Source organism: Ornithorhynchus anatinus, chromosome 11 (assembly GCF_004115215.2).
Source record: "Ornithorhynchus anatinus isolate Pmale09 chromosome 11, mOrnAna1.pri.v4, whole genome shotgun sequence".
NCBI classification, from domain to species: Eukaryota; Metazoa; Chordata; class Mammalia; order Monotremata; family Ornithorhynchidae; genus Ornithorhynchus; species Ornithorhynchus anatinus.
Window position 1 is genome coordinate 14648341 of NC_041738.1, and position 9278 is coordinate 14657618.

A 9278-nucleotide genomic window follows, 5' to 3' on the forward strand; every position below is an offset into this window, starting at 1 on the left:
GGCCTGGAACACCCTCTCTCCCCAAATCCAACAGACAATTACTCTCCTCCCCTTCAAAGCTTTATTAAAGGCAGATCTCTTCCAAGGAAGCCTTCCCTGAATAAGCCTCCCTTTCTTCTCCCCACATTCCCTTCTGCATCACTCTGATTTTCCAGCTTTGTTCTTCCCCCTTCCCAGCCCCCCAGCACTTATGTGCACGTCTGTAATTTATATTAATGTCTCTCTCCCCCTCAAGACTGTAAGCTCATTGGGCATAGAGAATGTGTCTGTTTATTGTTGTATTGTACTCTACCAATCACTTAGTACAGTGCTCTGCACAGAGTAAGCAGTCAATAAATACGTTTGAATAAATTATTGAACCCAGATTCTCTGACTCCCAGGCCTGGGCTCTTTCCACTAGACCATACTGCTTCTCTCGTTGCATTAGTAAAGGCAGCATCAGTGGCTGCTTTACTGTAAAGACAGTGGATGGGGAGATATTACAGCTTCTGCCCATTGTCTCCCTCTTCCCAGTGACAGATTACTCAGAAACTTTCAGTCGGGAATCAATGCACCGAAAAAGCAGGGTTGATTGCAAAACTAGGGTAATTGGCTTTATTAGGAGGTTGACAAAGAAACTTCATCCGCTCTCTAAGGGCATCAAGCATCAGGGAAATAAAACAGTATGAATCACCATTTCCTAACATTGAACTCTGGTTACAAAATTTTATGCACTTGTTTCTAAACAGTTGCCATACTAATAAAATGGACTGCTGCATGTGTTCCACTTGGCAGCAGGTTATGAAGATACTGTGGACTGACTGACAAAGACAGAGCAACATCCAAATATAAAATACTCAGAATGTCATTCTCCGGTCCAGCCTCACTTGGTTGCCTAGTTAATTTCTTGAGCTCTTGATTCTTGACCACCATAGGACTTATGTGTTGTTCTCACAGAGTGGTACCCAGTGAATCCCAGTCATGGAGCGGGAGGTTGCTTTTGAGGCACAGAGGTGCATGTGGGAATAGAATTTAGGACACTAGCGCGTTTCCTTAGCCCAAGCTCATAAACCATATTGCTTCCTTTTTTCTTGTTTGCCCAGATGTGCTGGCCCATCCACAGTGGTGTTGGAGATTTGCAGGTGAAGCTCAGTTGGATCAAAACTCCCTCCTGGCTGTGGGAGCCATTTTAGCACACAAAGGAATTGCAGGGCCAAAGCGAGCGAGGCACACATGGGTGCAGGGGGCAGGGGGTTGGAGTGCAGGGGCCCATGGACCTGCCGCATGCGTTTTGTGGCACAGGGGTTGCTGGAAGCCTGGAAAATAGAATCATAAGGATGGGTTACTTGGGGGTGGAGGGGTGTTAAGTGCCTTGGAGAGCGGGAAGAAGAGAAATGGACACTAATAGCCTCCAGGGTAGCTTTGTGGGAACCCTCTGCTGATTCTCTGGGACCTGAGGGGGATTAGTGAGGAGAAGGGGCAGGAAAGGCCTTCATTCAAAGCTCTTCCCTCCCCTAGCCACCCTCATATCCCTTCCTGCTCTCACTCTCGCAAACCCTTCCAGCATCTCAGTTGTGTGACTTTGGGCAAGCCACTTAACTTCTCTGTGCCTCAGTTACCTCATCTGTAAAATGGGGATTAAGACTGTGAGCCTCTTGTGGGACAACCTGATTACCCTGTATCTACCCCAGCGCTTAGAACAGTGCTCTGCACATAGTAAGCACTTAAAAAACACCAACATTATTATTATCCACCTCCTAAGCTAGAGAAGCTGAACTCACCAGAACCCAACCACCAACCCCCACTATCCCAGGAACCTCTTTCTAGTCCTTTACAGAACTCCAGGAAAACCCTAGACGTCTCCAGCAAGGAGGTTGGTGTTGCTGGGTTTCCTCTGGGAAAGCACATTTTACTATCTCTGCTATTCCTTCCTGCGAATCCATTTGTATCCATATGAGGAGATTTGCCAGAACTCGCCACCGCCACTCGGTACTCACTTGCAGTCCTCGCTCTCTAGCAGGTTACGGTAGGTGGAAATCTCGCACTCCAGCCGGGCCTTGACATCCAGCAGCACCTGGTACTCCTGGTTCTGCCGCTCCAGGTCACAGCGGATCTCGGCCAGCTGGGCCTCCACACTGGTGATCATGCACTGCACCTGGGCCAGCTGGGAGCTGTAGCCCCGTCTCTGTCAGGGTGTTTTCCAGAGAATTTCTCTGCGAGGGAGAAAAGAAGGAAAAGTCAGAGATGTTGGTGTTTTCAGGCCTGGGACACCCAGTACCCAGGATTCCTGGGGTTCCAACAGTCCCACCTGCCCCACAGACACCCCTCACACACTCCTGGGAAAATATGAAGTTTTATTCAGGTTTCTACCTTTAGCTCCATTCTCCCAAATGAGGCCCTCCACTTCCAAGAAGGCCTCAGTCTCTCCCAGGTCTTCCAGGCTACTCACCAGGTTGTGCTGCGCCTGAAGTTCCACCTCCAGAGCGTTAACGGTGCGTCTCAGCTCGATGATCTCCGACTGGCAGCACTGCAGCTGTTCTGAGCTGGTCACCACCTGCTGGTTCAGCTCCTCCGTCTGGAACACACACAGAACTCATACGGGTCATGACATGGCCTGACTTGGCTGGGGCTGGAAACCCATAGGGATTCCTGGAGTTATAAATCACCCACCTGCTTAACAAACCATTCCTCCACATCTCTGCGGTTGGTCTCCACCAGGGCCTCGTACTGGCACCTGGTCTCATTCAGCACCCTGTTCAGGTCCACGGTTGGAGCAGCGTCCACCTCCACATTCAGTCGCTCACCAATCTGGCACTTCAGAGAGTTGACCTCCTGAGAGGAAAAAGCGGACAAGTCAACAGACAGAAAGGGTCCCCCAGCCTCCAGTGACCCAAGAATACAACCTATCCTTTCCAGGACATGGTTACAGTCACCTTCCTGATAGCCTCTCTATCTACAAGTCATAAAAGCTTCTTAGGCCAACTCTGCTTCAATCCTAGTTTTCCTTCAGAAGCCCTAGTGGCTTGATAGTTTTATTTATGAATTGACTGAGACCAATACAGAAGGAAGCAGAGTGGCCTAGAGGATGGAGCACAAGCCTCGGATCAGGAAGACCTGGGTTCTAATCCCGGTTCCTCCACTTGTCTGCTGTGTGACCTTAGGCAAGTCACTTCACTTCTCTATGCCTCAGTCATCTTATCCACAAACTGAGATTAAGACTGTGAACAGTATGTGCGAAGGGGACTTTGTCCAATCTGATTAGCTGGTATCTACCCCAGGACTTAGAACAGTGTCTGGCACATAGGAAGCTCTTAACATATACCATAAAAAAGGACCCTCTGGAAGTGGAGTGAAGTTTGGTTCTCCCTGAGTTTCACAGTGGACAACCACCATTTCTGGAGCAGCCAAAAGCAGCTTCTTGAGTCACCAGAACAAAACTCAGAGAGTCATTTCCACAATCCTTTATCTCTTCTTTAGCCAGTGCCAACCTTCTGCAGCTGGGGAGACTCAAGAAAGCTTTACTCATTCAGCTCTTAATGGGGGTCTCCAGAGATCCAAGAATGTTTCCGGAGGAGCCCTGAACTCAAGGAGAGCAATGGCTCCATCAGGACTGGACTACATGACCTTAACAATTCTCTCTGCAGTGTGATCAGGCCACTTAGTTGGTCTTGATGATTCCTATCTTGACTGGTTGCTGCCAAAGAATATGAAATAGAAACTCAGAGGAGTAGAGTGTCCCTCAGAGCCCTGAGACTGAGCATGAGGTGGCCCAGTGGCTGGAAACGTTTATCCAACCTTTTTCTCACGCTCACGTGTCAGTTTTTTTCCCCCAGCCATCTGGCCTTCAGCAGAAAACCCAAATCCCATGTCCCGTATCCATAAGAACATGAGTCATTCTGTACAAGTTAGTGTTACGAAGACAAATATCTGTTCCAAGGATCAACTCCTTCAGTTTTCTGGGTCTGACCAACTCCCCCATTTTCGCCTCCCTCCTTTGCTTTTTCAAGCAGGTTCTAACAAGTTTCATCTTTTCCCCGATTCACTTCGCCATACCTGTTCCATGGTTCTGCCTTGAGAGAGAGGCAGCTCCCTCCTTCAGAGACTCACCTGGGCCTCCAGGTCGGCCTTGCCAAAGGGTCAGCTCATCCAAGGAATGCGGCGCAGACCGTTGATGTCGGCCTCCACCAGCTGGCGGAGGGACAGCTCCGTCTTGGTACCTAACAATAATAATAATAATAATAGTATTTTAAGCATTTACTATGTTCCAAGCACTGCGATAAGGCCTCAGCTGCCTCCCTAGTATGGACCCAGAGTTTTCTTCTGAGCTATTCTAATCTCTTGGAAAAAACCTGTATTTTTCCCACAGGCTTCCTAAGAGGTTGAGTTGTTTGCAGTGTGTGTTGTGTGGTGTGTTGTGAGAGAGAGAGAGAGAGAGAGAGAGAGAGAGACTGATACACAATAATCAGTTTGGATACAGTCCCTGTTTCACATGGGACTACTAATCTAAGTAGAACAGAGGACAGGTATTGAATCCCCATTTTGCAGATGAGGAACTGAGTCCCAGAGAAGTTAAAGGACTTGCCCAAGGGAACTCAGGCAAGTGACAGAGCTGGGATTAGAACCCAGGTCCTCTGAATCACTCCCAATCAGACGTGGTGTTTCTCAGAAGGCCATGTTGCTATCCGTGAGCAGGGGACGTGATAAGCAAATGGGAATGACTTCTGAACTGGTCCCTGCTTTGTCTGTGCTTGGCCAAATGAGCTAAACCTTCTGACCACTTGCTACCATTTGTGTCCATTCATTTGGAAAGTTTTGGTTTAAAGGAAGCAGAAGGGTTAAAGAAGAAATTGCTACCCCCTCCCTCCTCTCTCAAAGTGCACCATCCTGTTTCCCAAAACAATCAGGGTCTGGATCACCTTCTACAGAGGCAAATATCGAATAAAGTGCAAGGATTCACACTTCCCAGAATCAATTTGTATTCCATATTTTTCCCCACTTATATGTGATTCTTCCCCTAGTGGAGGGCCATTCTTGGACCACATTTCTCCCTGCAGATTTTCAAAGTCGGACCAGCCATGAAGGAAATGGAGACTCAACTTACTTGGTGCGGAAATCATCTGAGGCCAGCTTGGCATTGTCGATCTGCACCACCAGTCGCGAGTTCTCAGACTTGGTGAGGCAGGATCTGCGAAGACAAGTGGGGTCACCAAGGAACAAGTTCCCCAAGAAGTAAGTGGGCATTTTCTGTAGTTCTTAATTTTACAGGAGAGCCAATTGAAATTAGTTATTAGATGTGATCCGGCAGTACCATAGAAACATTCTGAAACAGAAAAAACTTTTCAAGGAATTGCTCCTCAGATGAGAAAAGCCCAAGCCTCTGCGGGCAACCTACTGTATGTTCTTGGATTGCTGTACCCTTTTAGCACTTGATATTTATCCCACCTCAACCCCACAGCGTTTATATAAGTATCCATAATTTATTTTAGTGCCTGTCACCCCCTCTGGTCTGTGAGCTCCTTGTGGGCAGGGAATCTGTCAACCAACTCTGTTGATAAGTACTCTTCCAAGTGCTCTGCTAAACAGTAGCACTCAATAAATTCCAAAAAAAAATAAAATAACTTACCCTCTCTGGACCTCAGTTTCCTCAACTTTAAATGGAGATGATAATATCTGCTTCTCCCTACCACACCAGGGTATTGGAGAGGATAAAATGAGACTACTGGGAACTAAAACCACTATACAAATTCATGGCTTGATTTTATATTCTTTCACAGTCTCGAGCTGCCCAACTTGCATGTTACTCTAGAAAAAACTGATTGACTTTTAATAACACTGGATTTTCTGCTTCCATCTCTTCTACTCCTGAAGTCTTGGTGGATCTGCCCTAGAGTAAAATACTTTCTGGGGACAAATGCCCAGCTAGGGTAATGGAAATAGTCATGTGGCCGTTCCACATGCCAGAGCTCACGGTGACAGTTCTAGAGGAGAGTGTCAAAGTAACAGAATAAACAGGAAAGAGCCCAGGGCCTGGGAGTCAAAGGACCTGGGTTTCAAATCCTAGTTCTGCCTCTTGTCTGCTGTGTAACTTTGGGAAAGTCACTTAACTTATCTGCTACTTCAGGTTTCTTCATCTCCTCCTTGTGACTTTGACTGGTAGCCCCATGCAGGACAGGGGACTGTGTCCAACCTGATTGTCTCGTAACTATTCTATTGCTTAGTACAGTGCTTGGCACATAGTAAGCACTTTGATAAATAGCTCAGTTATCACTATTATTATGAAAAATGGGCCACGGCAGAACTGCATTGGACGTTCCCCTGTGTAAATATTAATACAAGCCTGGGGTCCTTTGCCTTTTAGATACGGCAAGCCATTGGTGAGTACCTCTCACCCCCACCCACCAAGCCCATGACAGGGGTAGCAGGATCAGAGAGCTCACGGTTCCCTATATCTTTGGTCTGGGAGGCTTGGAACTAAATAAGTAAGGCAATTGCAGACAATCTGGTCTTCTTCCCGCTCAGGGTGATGATGGAGTCCCCATCTGTAACGCAGATAAGCCTTGGCCTACTGAGGCTTCAGGACAGAGGATCGACCCAAAGGAATTGACCATAACGATGCTGGTTTGCCCAGGGCCACTGGAATTCTCCCGTCCCTACCAATCATGGTCTTGCTGGGGCATAGGGTGCAACGAGCAAACAAGTGGGCAGGGGCGCAGCAAGTGGCAAAGTGTTTACCCAGTCAATGCCCACATTTGCGGGGTCCAGGCAGAGCCAGGACCAGATGCCATGTCTCCCGATTTCCAGAGCACAGCTCTTTCAACTGGACCAACAGGAGAACTCCTTTCAGAGTCATAATTCAAAAATCACTTCTGCTGAGTGTGTGGAGGGACATTTCTCTGAAACCCCTTGAAATCGTGCGTCAGTATCTAAGAGCTATAAATTAATATCCAGTTCTATAAATGAATAACCTGGATTCTAATGTCAGCACCACCATTGTCTGCTGTGTGACATGGGGAAGTCACTAAACTTTTCTTTGCTTCAGTTACCTCATCTGTAACAGGGGATTAAGACTGTGAGGCCTACATGGTACATGGACTATGTCTAACCTGAATAGCTGTATCTACCCAAGCACTTACTACAATGTCTTGCACATAGTAAGCACTTAAAAATTCCATAAAAAAAAGAATCCAGTCTTAATTTTTTATCAGTGGGCAGTGGGGTCCCAACTAAGAATCACGGAAAAAATACAATTCGGAATGCCCCATTTTAACACATCGCAGAATTGAATTTGCTAATATGATCTCAAATATTTTATACGATTCCTATTTCCCACTGAATTGCTACCTTCCTTCCTGATCCCATATCCCAGTCCAGGGGTGAGCTTCCACAGACTGCCCCTCCCCTCTGCCTCGTCACCTTCTGCTGCAGCTCCTCGATGGTCCGGAAGTAGGACTGGTAATCCGAGCACACGAAGGGGACCTGCTCCTGGCACCACTGGCGGATCCTGGCATCCAGCTCGGCATTCTCCCGCTCCAGCTGGCGCACCTTCTCCAGGTAGTTGGCCAGACGGTCGTTCAGGAACTGCATGGTCTCCTTCTCGTTGCCGTTGAAGGAGCCTTCACAGAACCAGCCGCAGGTCCCGATGTTGGCGGGGATGTTGCGGGCTCCGGGGAGGGAGCAGCATGGCTGGCAGCTGGGTGGCACGCAGGGCCTGGTGGCGCAGCTGCTGCGGCAGCTGAAGCTGGGCAGAGAGCAGTTGTAGGGCATGGTGCTGGAAGAGAGGTGCTCAGGAGAGTCTAGTGTAAAGCTCAAGTTCTTCAGGGTCTGAGAGTCTCCTGGTCCTCCGCATGTTTTATACAACCTCAGAGGAGGGTGTGGGCATGGGGTGAAGCATTTTTTTTCTCTTTTTACTCTTTAACACATTTTCAAACACTCCTCTCTCTTAGTATGTTATTAGGTTTCTCACAAGAGTCCCTCGCCTCAATAAAATATTTTACTCTGCGCTTCCTGCCTAAGTCAGGACTCCTCTCTGGGGCTCCTCGCCCGTGAAGTAAGAGCTTCATGGTTCACCTTCAAAGAGGCAGAGTCATAAGCTCCCCAGCCCCAGCCCTCATTAATTGGGTGTGGTGGGTCCAGTGACATTATCACTTTTGCCACCTCCTTCTAGGTCCTGGCGTTCTCCACTAATTCGTTGGTAATTTTAGAAAATTGTAGGTGGTCTAGGGACTAGATTTCAACATGAGAAGCAGCATGGTCCTAGTAGAAGAGCACAGGCCTTAGAGTATAGGGGACCTAGGTTCTAATTCCAGCTCTGCCAATTGCTCGCTGTGTGACCTTGGGCAAGTCATTTAACTTCTCTGTGCCCCAGTTGTCCTGTTCTCCCTCCTACTTAGACCATGAGCCCCATCAGGGGACAGGGATATATCCAAACTAATTAACTTGCCTTCTACCCCTGTGCCTTAGAACAGTGTTTGACATATAGCAAGAGTTTAACAATACCATAAAAATTACTTCTCCAGCAAATATATAATAAATATGGACGCCTTGACCAAGGTAAGGTTGTATATAACACTCCTGTTCTACCCCAGCTTCGCCAGCTTCAACTCTCTGCACTTCATCTTTATCTGTCACCTCTATTTTATTGTAAGCTCTGTGAGGAGAGAGGAACATGTGCCCTTGGTACTTTCTCAAGCACTTGATACCTAGCCCTCAGTAAAGGATGTTGACTAACAAACATTCACTGACTATAGTACATTGGTTTGGCAAAGATCCTTTAAGAAGCACTGGGAGAAAACTTATGTAAGAAATTAGTTGGAACATTTCTCATTGTGTGTAAAAAAGTACAGAATTAAAATCCCATTGTCACATCCTGGTGGTTTATATTAATGGACACGTGTGGTCAGCTTCTGAGAATCTAGGTAAATGGAGGAGATTATCAATCAGGAAATAATCAGTGGTATTTATCAGCACTTACTGTGTGCAGAGCACTCTACTAGGGACTTGGGAAAGCACGATATACAATAGAGTTGGGTTGACATGATCCCTACCTTCAAAGAGCTTACAGTCTAATTCTCTATTGATTGATGGGTTTAGTGAGCAGCTACTAGGTGCAGATCCATGTACTAAGCCCTCAGCTCCATAGCACTTGGTTATATCTGTAATTTATTATATCAATGTCTTTCTCCTTCTCTAATCTGTAAACTCATTGTGCCCAGGGAACTTATCTACCAACTCTGTTGTACAGTACCCTCCTGAGTGTTTAATGCAGTGCTCTGCGCACAGTAAGCACCCAATAAATTGTC

At 47.2% G+C, this 9278-nt stretch overlaps 1 pseudogene; it reads right to left on the minus strand.

Moving 5' to 3' along the window:
• Positions 1-567: 567 nt before the first annotated feature.
• Positions 568-7743, minus strand: LOC100088662 (annotated as a pseudogene).
• Positions 7744-9278: the final 1535 nt, after the last annotated feature.